The sequence below is a fragment of the Bison bison genome, unplaced genomic scaffold (assembly GCF_000754665.1).
Source record: "Bison bison bison isolate TAMUID 2011002044 unplaced genomic scaffold, Bison_UMD1.0 scf7180017864461, whole genome shotgun sequence".
NCBI classification, from domain to species: domain Eukaryota; kingdom Metazoa; phylum Chordata; class Mammalia; order Artiodactyla; family Bovidae; genus Bison; species Bison bison.
The window spans coordinates 9,193,976-9,213,623 of record NW_011495023.1 but is presented as its reverse complement, the minus strand read 5'-3'; the positions used below and the strand labels follow the sequence as shown (position 1 = coordinate 9,213,623).

The 19,648-nt window shown below is 45.2% G+C and overlaps 1 protein-coding gene across 1 annotated transcript in view; it reads right to left on the bottom strand.

Moving 5' to 3' along the window:
- GJD4 (gap junction protein, delta 4, 40.1kDa) overlaps positions 1 to 19,648 on the bottom strand; it is a 27,423-nt gene that overhangs the window by 4,276 nt on the left and 3,499 nt on the right. The gene's annotated exons all lie outside the window — the stretch shown is intronic.

The following is a 19,648-nucleotide window of genomic DNA, read 5'->3' as shown; positions in this document are numbered from 1 at the left end:
GTCCCTAAGCCCCCCACCTGCCATGTGCATCCACTCCTGACATCAGCTTTCCCAGCTTCGTTCACCCAGCCCCAGAAGCCTACCAGAGTTCAAGTCTCCCATGGTTTGGCACTGACCCACAGGGGAACAGACAAACACACAGCCTGAGAGCCTGCCAGGAGAGCTTTAGGAAGCCTTATCTCTCGAGCCCCTGGCTAGCTTGGATCAGTCACCTGCTCCGTGTGGCCCAGACCCACAGTCACACAGTAACTGTCCAAGTTCACATTTTCCCAATTGCTACAAAGGCCTAAGGACACAGTTTGTATTCCACTTAGTGAGGAGCTGCAGTGACCAGGACTTCCAAGGTGATGCTAGTGGTAAAGAACCCATCTGCCAGTGCAGGAGACATGAGAGACAAGGGTTCAATCCTTGGGCCAGGAAGAGCCCCTGGAGGAGGGCATGGCAATCCACGCCAGTATTCTTGCCTGGGAAATTCCACGGATAGAGAAGCCTGGCAGGCTACAGTCCATAGGGTCGCACAGAGTCAGACACAATTGAAGCAACTTAGCATGAACACTGGAGAAGGCAATGGCACCCCACTCCAGTACTCTTGCCTGGAATATCCCATGGATGGAGGAGCCTGGTAGGCTGCAGTCCATGGGGTCTCGAAGAGTCAGACACGACTGAGTGACTTCACTTTCACTTTTCACTTTCATGCATTGGAGAAAGAAATGGCAACCCACTCCAGTGTTCTTGCCTGGAGAATCCCAGGGATGGGGCAGCCTGGTGGGCTGCCGTCTATGGGGTCGCAGAGAGTCAGACACGACTGAAGTGACTTAGCTGTAGCAGCAGAAACACATGCAGTGACCAGGAGGAAAGATAAGGGGTCAGTGGATGATGGAGTCTCACTGGGGGATATGGTCCTGAAGTGGGGGAGAGGGCAGCTGCCCTGGTCAGAAGAAGACTGGGCCTCCAGGAGGAAGGCGAATAGCAGAGCCACTGGGCAGTGAAGAGCCAGGCCAGAGTAGGAAACATGGACTCTGGCTGAGCCCCATGGAGATCGCTGGAAGGAGCAGACAAATGGGGACAGGAGATGAACTCAGCTGATTTAAACTGCAGGCTCCAGGAGATGCCCCAGGAGGGTGGTGGTGCCTGAATGGGGTAGTCAAAGAAGGGTGGAATGATGGAGGACCTGCCAGGCAAGAGCAAAATCGGGGTAAATTTTAACTAAATGACCACGCTTGAATGACTTTCGAAGCCTTGGGGAGAATCATTGTTCACCAGTGACAAAGGTACCCATTTATTGTGCCTTATTTAACGCTCAGGTGAACCGTACTCTAATTTAAAGTAGAAGAACAATTTCCAACATTCATCCTCTAACCAATCTGTTTCTAATTAACTAAACCCTAGCAGTCGCTCTAATCCCTGCCTACATGCTAGAAGCTCTTGGGGTGCTTCTTATGAACACCCTGTGCCCCAGAAGCACTCCAGACCAATTGAACCAGAACTTCTGGGTGTGCAACCTGGGAATTCAAGGTTTTCTCAAACTGCCCCAGGTGAATGATTCTCGTGTTGTTGTTATTTAGTCGCTCAGTCATGTCTGACTCTTTGTGATCCCATGGACTCTAGCCCACCAGGCTCCTCTGTCTATGGGGTTTCCCAGACCAGACTAGTGGTCTGGTCTGGGAAACCATGCCCTCCTCCAGGAAATCTTCCTGACCCAAGGATCAAACCCACGTCTCCTGCATTGGCAAGCAGATTTTTTTTTTTTTTTTTACCACTGAGCCACCAGGGAAGCCCATGGGTAGGCAGAGTTGAAAGCCGGTGAATGCTATCAAAGGTGACATTAGGAAAGATCTAAAATGAAACAACAAAATATCAGTACAAATAGAAATTAGCAAATTGCTGTTGTCATCCAACTTGAATGAAGAGGTGATTTTTTTGTCACCTTGAGTAAATATTTGGGAGAGGACAAGGGTGCCCTCAAGTGGTCCAAGGGGAGAACTTCATGCTTTGTTGTTTGGAGGGAAAGCTCTCACTACACAGGGCTGTTTTGGCTAACCCTGGCTTTTCTTTCACTTGTAAAGAAATGACAGAAAACTGGGTGCCCATGGAATGATTCTTTTAAACTAGAAATTATACGCAACCTATGAACATAGTAGTACCCAATCATGTCAATATACTATTAAGAGAAGGTATTAAAATTATCGGCTTCCAAGGTGGTACAGTGGTAAAGAATCCACCTGCCAATGCAGGAGACACTGGAGATGTGGGTTCGATCCCTGGATTAGGAAGATCCCTTGGAGGAAGAAATAGCAACCCACTCCAGTATTCTTGCCTGGGAAATCCCATGGACAGAGGAGCCTAGCGGGGTACAGTCCATGGGTCTCAAAAAGTCAAACACGACTGAGGACACGCACGCACACACAAATTATAAATATTGTTTTTCTTCAGTAAATGTTTATTTAGTGAAACGAACTCAGCTAGAAATGAAGCTTCATCCTGTGGTGACCTGATCTGGGTATGACTTTCCATGACCACGTGATCTATCTGTCACCTTGTAGTCCAGAGGCAGGTAGACTGGGATCCTGGATGTATGTCAATATGCGTATCTTTAAAAGGAAACTGGAACTTCCTCAGTGGTCCAGTGGGACTTCCTCAGGGGCCTTGTGGTTAAGACTCCAAGTTTCCAATGCAAGGGGTATAGGTGAAGTCCCTGGTCAGGGAACTAAGATCCTGCATGCCATGGGGCATGGCCAAAAATAAACAATAAAATAAGGAATTTAAAAATTTTTTAAAAGGAACCTTGTACTGTCTTACCTGATGCTGCAACTATGCTCAAGCTTTAGAATTTTAGGATAATGCTTATTCAGTACAGAAATCTACTGTGTCCTCTGGTACCCTGAAAGAAGGAAGGGTCCTTGACCAAAGACCCCAAAAGTGAAACGATCTCACAAGTAAACTCTGAAGGTTTCCTGAGTCTACATAACAAGTATGATTTTAGATTTTAACTGTTACTTACACCTTATCCAGTTTCTATAAGAAAAAGCCTAAGCAGAGGCTCATAGATCAAACCTATGGATGGGATACAAATTTTGCATAATACCATTCAAGAGGATTCTTAACTATACTGATGGGAACCTAAAGAAGTTAATAATTCAATTTAATCTTTCTGGAAACTATCTCATAATGAACATTGTTTATGCCTGGTTTGCTTAAAGAAACTGCAGGAAGCAGCTGAAAGCCAGTGATGTGAAGACAGGTTAAGAACATGGGCCCAGACCCACTGCCTGGCTCCACTTGTGTGAGGTTTTGACAAGTTACTCAGCCTCTGTCTGCCTCAGCTTCCCCTCTTTATAAAATGGGAAGAAGAATCGTGCTTACTTCATAGGGTCATAGGTCAATCCTTTTTCTGTTTTTTTTTTTCTTCTTCTTCTCTTTCTTTAAATTGAGGTATAGTTGATGTACTGGCTTAGCCAAAAAGTTCATTCAGGCTTTTCTGTAAGACATTATGGAAAAATCTGAACGAACATTTTGGCCAACCCAAAACAGTCACTCTGCCCTTCTCACACGATTCTTCTGAGAAACAAATGACAGGATCGAGAGAAAAAGAGTATTATATTTTAAAATCTGTATTTATAAAACAAAAGAAAAATCAAGATATAAACTCTCCAATGAGATGCTTGTGACTTCCACTGTACTCATAAGGGTTAAGTGTCAGTGCTTTAACCCACTCAGAGACAGAATTTTCTATAATTTTTTTTTTAAATTTTATGCTGTTCTAAAAGTCCATTCATTCAGCACATGTCTGCTGAGCACCTACTGTGCAGAGAACTGGAGCTTACATCTGAGCATCTCTGTGACCCTCCATGCCATGGGAAAGGATTCAAAGCACCAGGTTCAGCTGCAGACGTTTTCTTCACGTGAAACTCACCGGAGAAAATGAATTCCTGATGGAGCTCAACAGCAAGAAGAATAAAGAAGCAAGAGAAAACAGAGAAGAAAGTTTACAAGACGAAAAGATCGGATGAAGGAAAAAGTGTCTAATCAGAGGTGCAACAAAATGTGGCAAGTTCCATCAGCAATGTTACCGCCATACCCAGTCTCCACACTGGAGACTTGTAGTTCCATACCCTGGAAAACCTTACCCTTCCTAACTTTTATACTGGAAAGTTGGATTTCACATGAAGGAAATGACTAAGTCTAAAATACTCTAGGTTTAAAATGACTCACATACTCTTCAGATTAACAGAACCCAACACTGTATTATGATTTGTATATTTGCACTCCAAAATCCTCAGAGGATTTAGCAGTCTGAGACCAAAGATTGGATTTTTCCAAATCACACAGAAGCTTTTAAATCCAAGTTTAGTCTAATTAAAGGATGAATGTGGTGAATTCCATGACTTTTCAGCACAATCGTGTTGTGCCAGCTCAAGAAGGATTAATGCAAGACTAACACAGAGGTTTCCAAGTTCAATAAAGCGAGGGTGGGTCTGTGGAAAGTTGGTAACTCTTTTCCAGGTCCCTAAAGTTACTGATTTAGTTTTACTGTAAGCTGTTCATTAACTTGGGTGAGAAGTGTCAAGTTAACAACAAAAGGTGTTAATTCCATTTGGATTATCAGCAGTGTGACTTTCCAGCACAGTCAAGATTCTGACACAACTGGGTGCCATTCTACCTCCGGTTCTATTTTGCCTCCCAATCTCCAGTAACATTCCACATTGGACCAGGACCCATCCAGAGGCACCCTGCTGGGCTGGGGGGGGGGCAAACACCCATTTGAGAAGTAGACGAAGTGTGTCTTTGGGGGCCCTCCACCCTTGTTCTGTCTCCCTGTCTGGTGATGCCCATATATCCTTCTCTGGTTCCAAATTCTATTCTGCATCCTTTGATTTACATTGAACTTCCTTTTTAGTTTTCTCCAACCAAATCCAATAAGACTCCAAGAATACAGAACAGGGTCCATGCCCCATCCAAATCAGAATTTCTGGGAGGCATTAAAAATATATAATATAGAAAATATGCTTTCTGATCCAACTAAATAACAGCTTCTTAGGAAACATTAGTATTAGAAATACATGCAGCGGAGACTTCCCTGGTGGACCCAAGGTTAAGAATCTGTCTTGCAATGCAAGGGACTTGGGTTCAATTCTTGGTCCCAATAGATTCCACATGCTTTGGAGCAGTGAAGCTCTTGTGCCGAAACTGCTGGGTCCACACACCACAACTAGAGATCCCGAACAGCACAGGAAGACCCAGCCATAAAAAAAAATATTTTAAAAAATTGAAATACATGACACCTTATTAGCAAGGTCCAGTGGGGAGATACACCAGGTCAGAGCCTTCCAACCCCCTGCCCCAAAGGAGACCACATACACTCCCTTACCTCAGGCTGACACCAGGGGTGTGTGGCTCCCTGTTGGCCCTGTTTAGACATGTGGAGTTACCAACAGTTGAGCTAGACCTTAAGACCTCTTTGATCCCTCCCCTACGCAAACACAAGGCACCATTCCTCCACTTTCCCAGATGTTCAAGGCCACCAGGCTTCATCCACATCCTGTTCCCATGTGCTGTTACCCAGCCTCACAATGATGGAGTCTTAAACTCTGCCTCTGGGCCTCCATCGTGCTGCTTGCCCTGAGCTCCTCAACCCAGGTCTTTCCTTCCCGGGCTCCCTCCTCTGTTCCTTGGTGCCTCAGACACAAAACTGGTCTTTGTGACTCCAGTCTTTCCTCCTTTGCTCCCTCTTCTCACTTGGGTGCTGCTGCTGCTGCTAAGTTGCTTCAGTCATGTCCGACTCTGTGTGACCCCATAGACGGCAGCCCACCAGGCTTCCCCGTCCCTGGGATTCTCCAGGCAAGAACACTGGAGTGGGTTGCCATTTCCTTCTCCAATGCATGAAAGTGAAAAGTGGAAGTGAAGTCGCTCAGTCGTGTCCAACTCTTAGCGACCCTGTGGACTGCAGCCCACCAGGCTCCTCCATCCATGGGATTTTCCAGGCAAGAGTACTGGAGTGGGTTGCCATTTCCTTCTCCAATGCATGAAAGTGAAAAGTGAAAGTGAAGTCGCTCAGTCGTGTCCAACTCTTAGCGACCCTGTGGACTGCAGCCCACCAGGCTCCTCCATCCATGGGATTTTCCAGGCAAGAGTACTGGAGTGGGGTGCCATTGCCTTCTCCATCTCACTTGGGTACCAATCACTTTTTTCCTACACTCCCAAGAAGTCTGCCCCTCTCCCAATCTTATCTTCCTCTTCCACCCCTCCTCCTCTTCTTACCACAATCATGGATCTGTCATGATCACCAAAGTGTAATTGTGGATACCATGTGATACAGAGAGTGGTTTCTTCCAAGGCATTGGGACTTTCAAATGTATCTATGCTTGGATTCTTAGTTCAAGAGCTGAATCTTGATGGGTAATTTCAAACATCAGTCATGGATAGGTCCTACTCAACTAGAAAAAAATTCCAGGAGTTATAGAAGTATCCCACATCTCTGGGTTTTTTTTTAAGTAGAAGTATACTTGATTTAGAATGTACAGCAAGACTCAGATATATAGAGATATATATACACACTCTTTTTCAGATTCTTTTTCACTGTAGGTTATTACAAGATATTGAATATAGTTCCCTGAGCTATAAAATGTGCATGTGTGTGTTAAGTTCCTTCAGTTGTGTCCGACTCTTTGGGACTTTATGGACTGTAGCCCACCAGGCTCCTCTGTCCATGGGATTATCCAGGCAAAATTACTGGAGAGGGTTGCCATGCCCTCCTCCAGGGAATCTTCCCAGCCCAGGGATCAAACTGTCATCTTTTACATCTCCTCCATTGGCAGGTGGGTTCTTTACTACTAGCACCACCTGGGAAGCTATACAGTAGGTCCTTGTTATTTATTTTATATATAGTAGTATGCACATCTCTGTTTTAAAGATTTGTTGGATTCACTTTATAAGAAGTGAATTGTAAATGTTTTTTTTATTTTTTTAATCACTACTGAATGTTAAGCTGTGTAAGCAGACATGATTGAAGTTCCTTATACCCTGGGGCAGAGCAGTTGGACATCTGATAAAAGGGCCAATTGCTAATAGCCTGCTACATACCAGGTGGGAGAGGCACACAGAATGAGTTCGTCAAGCAGCTGAGAAATCCTCTTCTGAGTGAAAAATCAGTAGTTGGCAAAGGTGGTACCTCCATGACCGTAAGCGTCCTCTCTGTTGCTGACCCAGAAAAGGAGTGATTAAGAAGCCTTGAGCTGGCCAAGAGTTGATTACGGTGTGAGGAAGGCTTTTCTCCCTAATGAGCCAAAATCTCACAAGAGGTGGTGGGGTGTGGAGAAAGAACACAGATTTTTGGAGTCAGATCTAAATTCCTAATCCAATTTCCTTCACTGTGTGACCCTGAGAAAGTTACCAGTGAGCCTCAGTTTTCTTAATCCATCCAATGGTACCCTCAGGGCTACTGAGAGGATCAAGTGACCTGACCTGCATCTTGACATGCAGTAGACAATCAATGCTCTGCTCCTGCAGCCACAGGGAACTGGCTGATCTCTTATATGCCTCCTTGGTTAGCTTCCTCCTGCCTGCCCTACAGCAGCTGTTTCAGACTGTCTCCAAACACATTTGCCCAAAGAAGCTCCCTGCCCTCCCGTGAGCATCATGTCAGCTCCTCTCTTGCCCCCTTGCCTCCAGTCTCCAAGGAGACGTCTCCCCTCTGCTCCCGATGATCCACTCACATGCGTTCTTTGTCTGATCCATCTATCAAGTCAAATAACTGTTCTGTTACCAATCCCCCCTTTATCTCATGTCTTCAAACCTCCCGCTCTGTACTGCTGTCATCCTATAGCTTAAAGTTTCTCCTAAAACTTCAGTTTAAAAATTGTTTATTGAACACCAAGGAGGTGTGGAGTTGCCTGAAGCAAATGGTAGAGTGTGGGCACAAATATCCAAGGATTTGATAGCAGTTCTGTGTTGTTTATTCCCAAACCTATCTCCTGCCAAACCCCTCTCTGAGTTCCTATCCAGTAAATCGAACTTCCGGCTGGGGATCTCCTCCTAAATGCTTCGACTCAGCCTCAGCAGTTCCAAAGCAGAAACCATCAGCATCCATATTCCACTAAGGTTTCCTCTTTGGTGAAAGTTACAAAGAGATGGGAATACCAGACCATCTTACCTGCCTCCTGAGAAGCCTGTTTTCAGGTCAAGAAGCAACAATTAGAACTGGACATGGAATAACAGACTGCTTCCACATTGGGAAAGGAGTACGTCAAGGCTATATATTGTCACCCTGCTTATTTAACTTATATGCAGAGTACATCATGCGAAATGCCTGGGTGGATGAAGCACAAGCTGGCATCAAGACTGCAGGAAGAAATATCAATAACCTCAGAAATGCAGATGACACCACCCTTATGGCAGAAAGTGAAGAGGAAGTAAAAAGCCTCTTGATGAAAGTGAAACAGGAGAGTGAAAAAACTGGCTTAAAACTCAGTATTCAAAAAAAAAAAGATCATGGCATCCAGTCCCATCACTTCATGACAAATAGATGGGGAAACAAAACATTACAGACTATTTTCTTGGACTCAAAATCACTGCAGATGGCGACTGCAGCCTTGAAATTAAAAGACACTCGCTCCTTGGAAGACAAGCTATGACCAGCCTAGACAGCATATTGGAAAGCAGAGACATTACTTTGCCAACAAAGGTCCATCTAGTCAAAGCTATGATTTTTCCAGTGGTCATGTATGGATGGGAGACTTGGACCATAATAAAAGATGAGCACTGAAGAATTGATACTTTTGAACTACGTTGTTGGAGAAGACTCTTGATAGTCCCTTGGACTACAAGGAGATCAAACCAGTCAATCCTAAAGGAAATCAGTCCTGAATATTCATTGGAAGGACTGATGCTGAAGCTGAAGCTCCAATACTTTGGCCACCTAATGTGAAGAACTGACTCATTAAAAAATACCCTGATGCTGGGAAAGATTGAAGGCAGGAGGAAAAGGGGTTGACAGAGGATGAGATGGTTGGATGGCATCACCGACTCAATGGACATGAGTTTGAGCAAGCTCCGGGAGTTGGTGATGGACAGGGAGGCCTGGTGTGCTGCCGTCCATGAGGTCGCAAAGAGTCAGACACGACTGAGTGACTGAACTGAACTGAACCAAGCACCCGTGATCTCATCCCTCTTCTTCATTTCCGCCCATCAGAGCCATCCATGTTTCACCACCTCTAGAACAGTTCCTCAGCATCCTTACTTCCAGGTGTGCATGCCTCTGGGGCTTCCAAGTTGAAATAAAATAGATGGAGCAGAAGAGCCCAGGAACAGGGCAAGACCAATCAAGACAGCCTCAAGTCACAGGCTGAAAGACACAAAATTGTGTTTTTGAGTTTAATCTGGACTGAAATTTATCCTGGGGAGGCAATTTCCTCAAGAATGGGAGAAAATCATGATTTAAATAATTACAACCTGGAGGGCATTTAAACACACCTAGCTGATCAAGTTCTTTGAAAAGTTGGCCCAACCTGTAAATCTTATTGGATTTAAATTCTCTAAGATGTAAGGATGACTATGTTACTAACTGGTTAGTTACTAAAATGTTACCTAACCTGCGTCACTGTGACTCAGTTCCATGCCCAAAGGCAACTTCACTAACAGACTTAGTGTGGGGCTCAGACATGTCATCTACTCGGGGGGAACTCCCCCAAGTTCTACACAAAGCCCCAGAGGAAAATGGCATCTTCAAGGTTTGCATTTTTTTTTTTTTCAAGGTTTGCATTTTAAACTCACCACATGAAATTATGGCAGCATCACAAATAGTTGGCCTGAAGTCAACACTGGCTTCACAGTCAGTGGAGAATGTGTGCAGACTTTAGTAGAAATTTTCTGAAAGTTTATCATAAGGAAATAACCCAATAAGAAAAAAGACTCATGTGCCCATGCCATTTTATTTTCTAACATCAAAAACCTAGAAGCATTTTATTCAACAGCACCCTGAATGTTGTATAGCAGAGGCTGGGGTTGTTGATCAGCACCATCACTTGGTGGATTATTCCCCATCTATTCACATGGGTGATAAAGATCAGAGAACCACAGACAATGTGGATGCTTTGTTAGCAAGGGAAAAAGGCAGAATAGAAGTATTACAAATGAAGTTATAAATTTTAACACCTAAGAAGCTAAGAATACAAACAGATTATGCTATTGGGTTATAGAGGGACATTGGGGGCATTATTTCAAAACTTCTATGTTCTTATATTTCCATTATAACTTTTTTAACTTCAAGAAATGTTTGCCATACTAACTTGCATTCAAACCATTGTATTCTTCATCTACCGTAGACTTTTCATACAACCTCAAACACCACAGTAAAGACTCACTCATTAAAACCACAAGGTCCTGGGACTTCCCTGGTGCTCCAGTGGCTAAGACTCCATACTGCCAATGCAGGGGATGCAGGTTCGATCCCTGGTCAGGGAGCTAGATCCCACAAGTCACAACTAACAGTTTCCATGTTGCATCTAAAGATCCCTCATGTTGTAATGAAGATGGAAGATCTCTTGTACCACAACTAAAACCCAGCGCAGCCAAAGAAAAGCAAACAAGAAACACAAGCTCCTACTGTATAGCACAGGGAATTATATTCAGTGTCTTGTAATAAACCATAATGGAAAAGAATATAAAAAAGAATATACTCTGTGGGGACACGATTGAGACACTAAACACACATACACAAATGAGGACCCTCTATTAATTTATTAACCTCCTAGAAAGCCTACAATATTGCAAACATTCATCTTTGTGAACAATAACCCATTCTATCTGACTATCTTCAAGAAGGCATCTGGGAGTGATGGAAGGACCAAAACCAGCTGGGAGGGAGAAGGCTTGGCCACCAACTGGCCACATTATCTTAGATGAGTGATCTCACCTTCCTGGACCTTCATATCCCCAGGGGTAAAATTAGCTGGTCAAGTTCAAGTCACTAAGGCTCCTGGCAGATGGAAGACTCTAAGATGCCAAGTGCTGGATGGAACGGGCTTGGGAGCACCGCCCCCGCCCCCGGAGTGAAGTCTGGGTGAAGAGCCCTGGCCAGAGGGCAGTGAGGAGGCAGGTCCCTGAGAGAGGGGCACCCGAGGAGTCCAGGAAGGGGTGGTTACTTAACGCCCCATGTCCAGTCACCACCAGAGTAAGGGAGGCAGCCCAATTCCCTTCTCCTGGGAAGAAGTTTTGCCATCAGCTCAATAGTGGTCTATTTATAAACAAAAGAAATTGGATGGTGGAATATCCATGTCTGGACCAAAAATTTAATTTTTAAGTATATGTTGTCTGCATTTATGCCCCAATCATCTCATCAAAAGACATACTCAAATACAAGGGTGGCCTTCCTTATCTTTCTCTAGTAATTCATCCCTTACCTTGTACAAGTACCAGGCATAAAAAAGATGCTCAATAAATACACAGACATAATAAGTCATTTTCACTATCTTCCATTTATCTTATTTCCAAAAGGTGACACTTTTTTAATAGATGAGGAAACAAAGACAAACAAATAAACAAAAAGCTAATGTTCCCAGAGCCCTCAGCTGGCAAGGGAATGGAAACATTTCATCATCCCCAGAGAACAGCTTCTCAACTTCTCTCTGAAGAAACAGTCTGGGCACAGAGAAAAAGCTGATGGACCTGCTTTAGCATAAGACTTTACTTCCTCCTCACAGCCACATGTATAAAATGACTGAATTTTTTATTTTCGAAGGAAATGGCACTAGATATGCTCGGTGTCAACTTTAACAATGCCTGAGGCTTTCTTCGGATCAAATACCCCAGGTGAGGAAGACCAATTACAAACATTTAATTGCCTCTCAAATACTCTTTCTGAGATCAAAAGTACTTTAACCTTTTAAAGCACAAGAAAAGGAGAACTCTAAAAGACAAAGTAACACATCGTTTCATACACCCAGGGGGGAAAACCTCATGCACCTTTGCAGATACCTTCTGTGACAAGTTACAGCCACAGAGGAATTGTTGTGGCTGTTTAGGAAACAGCTTGGAAGGAGGACTCATACGTGAATCGCACATGCTCTCCACCAAGCCCCTGTCCTTTGCTTTTGTTGGCACGTCCACTACGAGTTTCCTGGGTACTCACACCATAGGGTTGCGCACAATCCTCCCTGAACTCCACCTCTGTCAGTCTCAGCCATCATTGTCCATCTTATGTTACAAACCTGCCTCTCAGGCCAAACATTTGTGGTTTGCAGCCTGAACACGTGCAAAAGCCAGAGAAATGGACAATCAGACACTATAGGCAAAAATCAAGTAAAATCAATATAAGGGGCCGCATCTCAACGCCAGGAGGATAAACCATCATCTTGTTAAATGAACTCCTTCCCAGGAGACCTGAGTGCCCACAATTACTCCTTCAGCCCAAATTTCTCACCCCTTCTGTTTTCCAAAGTTAACCTAAAACAATTCCCAGATCTGCTGCTGGGATTTCTTAAATCCTCTTTTTCTGGGTGGAAATAAGTAAGAATGGAGCAGAGTAAAAATGCTCTAGGGGCGCCTTCAGGAATAAATTAACATTTTGGTGCTTAGAAGCTGCTGCTGCTGCTGCTAAGTCGCTTCAGTCCTGTCCAACTCTATGAGACTCCATAGATGGCAGCCTACCAGACTCCCCCGTCCCTGGGATTCTCCAGGCAACAACACTGGAGTGGGTTGCCATTTCCTTCTCTAATGCATGAAAGTGAAAAGTGAAAGGGAAGTCGCTCAGTCGTGTCTGACTCTTCTGCATCCTAAACATGGTCCAGGAGAGGCCTCTGCTGGTCAGAAAGGAGGTGGGAAGGAGGTTGGGAGCATCCCTGAGTCTGTTGACATCTTCCTCCTCATGCAAATATCGTATCATCACAAATTCCTGGAGACACCTGTTAGGAATGATCTGTTAAGGACACAGCCCAGGACACAGCCTGCACACAGCTCTGTCCTCTTAGCGGGTGTCCACCTCCGTGATCTCCTCTCACCTTCTGAACAAGTTCACGCAGCAAGGCAGTCTTACATCCACCTTTCAGCGCAGAGAAAATCAAAGTTCACAGAAACTGAAGAAGTTGTTTAAACTGGAACAATGGCCTTTAGTTAGAACTTTCTACTGGTTTGCTGGCCTCTCAATCAGCTGGTGATAAGCTGATGTTTTGTTTTGTTTTGTTTTGTTTTAGACTCACGGAAAGAGACAAAAGCAAGAGATTACGTGCTAGGTGCAAAGCTGGAGCTGAATAAATACTGGTTAATCAATGTAGCTCTGTTAATTTGAAGTCTCATTTCTCAGCCTATTGATAAAATGCAGACAGGGGCTGTGTGGAGAGCAAGAAGCACCCACCAGCAGAGGGAAAGAGGACGGCGGGGAGAGAAACCCATCCAGTTAACCCAGGGGGGCAACTGACTGGGAGCCTAGGATTTAGAAAAGGCAGAGGAACCAGAGATCAAATTGCCAACATCTGCTGAATCATAGAAAAAAGCAAGAGAAAACAGAAAAAACTTCTGCTTCATTGACTACATAAAGCCGACTGTACAGATCACAATAAACTGTGGAAAATTCTTAAAGAGATGGGAATGCCAGACCACCTTACCTGCCTCCAATGAAACCTGTATGCAGGTCAAGAACCAACAGTTAGAACTGAACATGGAACAGTGGGCTGGTTCCAAATTGGGAAAGAAGTACGTCAAGGCCATATATTGTCACCCTACTTATTTAACTTACATGCAGGGTACATCATACGAAATGCTGGGCTGGAGGAAGTACAAGCCAGAATCAAGATTGCCAGGAGAAATATCAATAACTTCAGATATGCAGATGACACCATCCTTATGGAAGAAAGTGAAGAGGAACTAAAGAGCCTCTTGATGAAGGTGAAAGAGATGAAAGAGGAGAGTGATAAACCTGGCTTAAAACTCAATATTCAAAAAACTAAGATCATGGCACCCCGTCCCATCACTTCATGGCAAATAGATGGGGAAACAATGGAAACAGTGACAGACTGGACTCCAAATCACTGTGGATGGTGACCGCAGCCATAAAATTAAAAGACACTGGCTTCTTGGAAGAAAAGCTATGACCAACCTAGACAGCATATTAAAAAGCAGAGACATTACTTTGCCAACAAAGTCTGTCTAGTCAAAGCTATGGTTTTTCCAGTAGTCACATATGGATGTGAGAGTTGGACCATAAAGAAGGTTGAGCGCCGAAGAATTGATGCCTTTGAGCTGTGGTGTTGGAGAAGACTCTTGAGAGTCCCTTAGACAGCAAGGAGATCAAATCAGTCAATCCTAAAGGAAATCAATCCAAATATTCATTGGAAGGACTGATGTTGAAGCTGAAACTCCAATATATTGGCCACCTGATGCAAAGAGCCAATTCAGTAGAAAAGGCCCTGATGCTGGGAAAGATTGAAGGCAGGAGGAGGGATCAACAGAGGATGAGATTGTTAGATGGCATCACCAACTCAATGGACATGCGTTTGAACAAACTCTGGAAGACGGTGAAGGACAGGGAAGCCTGGCATGCTGCAGTCCATGGGGTAACAAAGAGTCGGATACAATCGAGCAACTGAACAACTAGAATGTGGACTCCCATTGGCCAGAGGCACATGCTATACAATCATTCCATCCTTTCAATGGGTCACATACTTCTGTACTCTGCCTGTCTGGGGATGGAAGAAACTTATTACTGAAATCCAGTTTTGGAGCCTTCCGTGTGGGACTCTGGTTCGATCCCTGGTTGGGGAACAAAGGTCCCACATACCTCAGAGAAACTAAGCCCTCGCACCACAGCTGGAGAGTCTGTGAGCCTCAGTGAAAGATCCCATGTGCTGACATGGAGACCTGACACAGCTAAATAAATAAATACATTTCATCAATTGATAAAATAATAATAAAAAATAAAGTCCAGTTTTTGCATTTGATTTTTAATTTCCTAAATTCTCCATGAAACTCATTTCATTGAGTGGACTTCTGAGAAAAATCAGTCACTTCTTTCAGCTCTCTTTTCTGCCACTCACATCTCTCTCTTGGGTCACAGCATGTAGGAGAGAGTTGCTCAAGGGAGAGATTCCCTCTATGCTGGACAGGGGGAAAGAAAACTGTACGTTCCTCTGTTTCAAATGGGGAAGGTGGGGAGACAGCTGTTCCCTTTCTAGGAAATATTTCTCCCACAGAACAACCATAGCACAGCTGGCAGGACTCACAGGCTCGGCTGCCAGCCGGGCCCCTGCAGTTCGGATGCTGCACTAGGGGTGGAGAAAGATCAGCTACAGGAGGGGACACTGGGCAAGTCTTCACTGCAGAGCCCCAGCCTCCTCCTCACCTCCTGCTGGAAACCAGATCCACACAGAAAATTTGAAGTAGATTCTCAAAGTGGACTCTAGCATCCTACCAAAAAAGAGTCATGTTTATTCATTCCGTAAATAATCCCTCTCTGGGCTGAGCAGGAGCATCATTTGACCCTCACATGCTGTCTTGCACATCTGTCCCAGAGGGAGCCAGGACCGGGTATGGTGGCTCAGTGCTGGGTTCCACCAGCTGGTCCTCACTGCAGCCAGAACACTAACTCAGGAAAATTTCTGGAAATCTGACCTGGAAAGCTAGACTTACACAGCATCTGACAAGCCATTCATACTGAGCAAAGACCATCGCTGTGCACTTAATACCCTCTAAGATTCTTTTCTACCTGAAACGCTTCTGTCTAAGAGCACAGTCCTGAGTACAAGAGATTCAGGTTCCAGACCCTTTTCTGTGCGTTCCTCTGCATCTGCATCACCTCCTTTCTCTACTCTGCAACCCCAGTGCATCCCGTCCAAGGACCTGATCCAACATCCTTGCTTATCTTCTCTCCTGAGACCGGTTCCTTGGCCACTGAAAAGGTATTAAATCCCTCCCACGGGGCAGGTACCCAGGGAATAATTGCTGCCTTGAGGCGAACACTGGCCAACTGTTGGCCCTAACTTTTCCTCCTACTTCCTGGACAAATGGTCATCCCTCACTAACTGCTAGGAATTGGTTCCAAAATCCACAAATGGTCCTGTCTCTTTTAGAAAATGGCCTAGTGTTTGCTTACAACCCAAGTGCACCCTCCCTTATACTTTAAATCATCTCTAGATGACACAATATCTAATACTATGTAAATGCTATGTAAATAGTTGTAAATACAATGTAAATACTATGTAGATAGTTGCCTGCATGCAGCAAACCCAATTTGGCATTTTGGAACTTTCCAGAATCTTTTTTAAAATTTTACATCCATGGTTGGCTGAATCCAATTCACCCACAGATGCAGAGGGCCAGCTGTATAACTCAACCACCATTTGCAGCCTTCTGAGCCCTTAGGACTGAGCTCTAGCTGGGCATGCTAGAGCCCTTCCTGACCTGGCCTCAAAACAGTTCTGGTCTTTGCCACAGTAATCTTGGCATCATGGGCAGAAGATAGTAGAGCCTAGGATGGGAGGAACCCCAAGTCACCACCCAGAGGAAAGCTGTCCATCCATCAGAAAATGCAGCTCTTTGTGAAACTGCTGTGCTAAGAGTCTCAAATTGGGGTGACCTGTTAGAGCAGGTCCAACTACCTTAATTCCTGCTGCCTCTGCCTTGGGCAGCGGGTGACTCTAATGCTCCGTGGAGGAACCCAAGCCCCTGAACCATCTTGTGTTCACCAGGCATGCCCAAGATGCAGGTTTGCTGTTGCTGTTTAGTTACCAAGTTGTGTCCAGTTCTTTGCCACCCCATGAACTGTAGCCCGCCAGACTCCTCTGTCCATGGGATTTCCCAGGCAAGAGTACTGGAGTTGCCATTTCCTCCTCCAGGGGATCTGCCTGACCCAGGGATCAAATCCACATCTCCCGCATTGGCAGGCAGTTTCTTTACCACTGAGCCACCAAAGAAACCCCAAGATACAGAGAGGTAGACTGAAATCTTGGCAAGGAGGATGATAGCCACACGATTTTCTACTTTTTTTTTACCTTTTTTGGACAGAATCTGAAATTCCCCCCCCCCCCCCCCATCTAAGGGATAACTAGAAAGGATATTCAAAGGCTTCAGAACTTGTCACAAACCAGAGGCGATGTACAGCGGCATGTGTGAAAGAGAAGAGGAGGCCCACCGCCCTCTGTGTTGCTCTGACGAGACAGTTACCACGAAGCTGACACAACCAATCATGCTCCAGAACACACCAAGCTTCTTCTGCAATCTTGCTGTCACAGTGTGGGTCACAGCAGATGACCCACGTCTGTCTGTGCAGCCTCTGCCATCACTCAGCCGAGTGGGGAGTCAGTGAGTCATCCTCAGAGCCCCCTCCCCACTTTCATGAAGTGCCCATCTCTCTTCCGTGGCAGCTCTCCCTGGGACAGGCAAGTCTCTCCTGTTCTGACCATTTTAATTTATGGAAACCTGTGCTCAGCCAGGTGGACCAGGCCTGATAAACCAGACCCTATTGATGTTAAAAGGGCTGACAACTGCACCAGTCATTGCAGACCCTCTTTCCTCAGAGAAAGAAACTGAGGCCCAGAGGATGGGAGTGACCTGGCCAAGAAATGATGGACATGGGGTCCCACCCTCAACACTGCATCTCTCTGCCTCTCTTGGTCTCCATTACTCTGAATGCCGTTTACAGTTTTCCATAGAATAAATCTCCAGGCTCTTCCTCTAATAGTAGGATTTGGGACATCAACTGAGAGGCCCAAGCAGCCCTTCCCAATAAACCCAAATACCGGTGCCATTTATAAAGCCAAACCTGAGCATGCACTCACAGATCTCATAGGAGAACAGGGCCCACCCAGTTCTCTCTGGCGCCATGGCCGGAGGGAGTCCCTGCTCAGCCCTCACTAGTTCCCTTTCCCAGGAGTTACCCAGAGAGCAACCCACTCTAGTATTCTTGCGTGGAGAATCCCATGGACAAAGAAGCTTGGCAGGCTACAGTCCATGGGGTCACAAAGAGTCAGACACAACTGAGCGACTCTCACTCACTCAGCCAGGCACCCCACCAATATTTGTTAGTTTGATTTCCTTTCTTCACTCAACATTATCAAGGCTCACACTGGGTCTTTGAGGCGTCCTGAGGAACTTATTTTTAAAATAGCAATGAAGCCCCTAGAGAATTCTTATGTCTGTAAGACTGTGCCCAAACTCAAAAGTACGCCAGAACTGAATACTGCAAGGGACAAGAAATGGATCTTTCCCCGAATACTTCAGGGATATCAGGCTCAAAAATCACATTTATCAAGCACTTGCTATGTGTGACATTGATCTAAGTTTTGAACAAAGGGGTCTGAGTCATGGTTCATGGTTCTGAATAGGTTGATGAGCAATCCAGAAAGAGAGAGAGAGAGAGTCAGAGAGCAGAAGAGAAATTCACTGCAAAGTTAAAACAGGTTCATTCATTCAATGAGCTTTATGCCAAGGCCAATTTTGGATGATTTTTTTTTACGTTTTAATCAATGGCTTTGATACTCTGTAGATAGATCAAGGAGGTCACTCCCCTTGATATATCTGATATTCCAAGGTCACTCCCCTTGAAATATCTGATATTCCGACAGATAGTTCACTGCCAGGGTTATCTTTAGAACAGTTTTTAAAGTGCCCACTGTTTCCCTGGCTGCCTTGGTTCACGTGTGTCACTATTTGCTGGCTTCTTCAGTGCTGGGCGTTTGTGGACCTGAGGCACTTCATCCATTCTGGGAGGACAACCTCGTGGCTCTTCCTTGCCTCCTGGTGAAGAGGAACAGCCTTACCCCAACTTTCTGCTCGATGGTGGGGAGCTCCCCTGGAAGATGACAGTACTGTGTCTGTAGGGTACCCCCTCCCCAGTTCATCAGCACACAATGCAAGGCTGGAACACCCCCAGCCTTTCTCATTTGGGACATGAATGAAGACCCTTAGGGCAGCCCTAACGGTAGGACTCTCCCCAGGGCCAGGGGAGAGTCAGAGCCAGGACTGGAAGCCCTGTGACAACTCAAGTTTTGCCATCAGCAGCCAAAGTGCTCCCCTCTGCTCAGTAAGGACAGCCACCCAGCCAACATGCCCAGCAACACTAAGCAAGCCAGTGGCCACTCCTCAGCTTGTGCACCTCACACCCACATGCAATAACCACTCAAGATACCCCCACAAAAGACCCCAATGTTTTTTAGCCAGATCTCCTGCATTTGTGGCTTCTCCTATGACACAGTGAAGTAAGAAATGCGAGATCTCAATGCAATCAGCATTAATTTTATTAAAGGAGTTTGGAGAAGTTAAACGAATATCCCTCTGTGCGTGAAGTTCGTAACAGACGACGTTTTTAGCTAAGCAGAAAAGCAAACCGAAACCAAACCAAAACAAAACAAAATAACTCCTTCGAAAACATTAACATATTAATCAAAGCTCTGTAAACGCAAGAGGATGTGCTTCTCACGAAGCACCTTACAGGGTAAGATAAGACAATAGAATCAGAGAGCAGCAAATTCAGGGGCCTGATGCTCTTGGGTTAACCCATCCGCATTTGAACACCTAGGACGTTCCACCCTCCCCCTAAAGGCTTTATCGAAATTAAATCTTTGGTGAGCTGCATCAGAGCCTCCTGCGAAGTCCGTCTGTCCCGCCCGCTTGCCTTTCTGCGGTGCGGATGGTCGCCGCGTTCGGGTCCCTGGGGTGGGATATC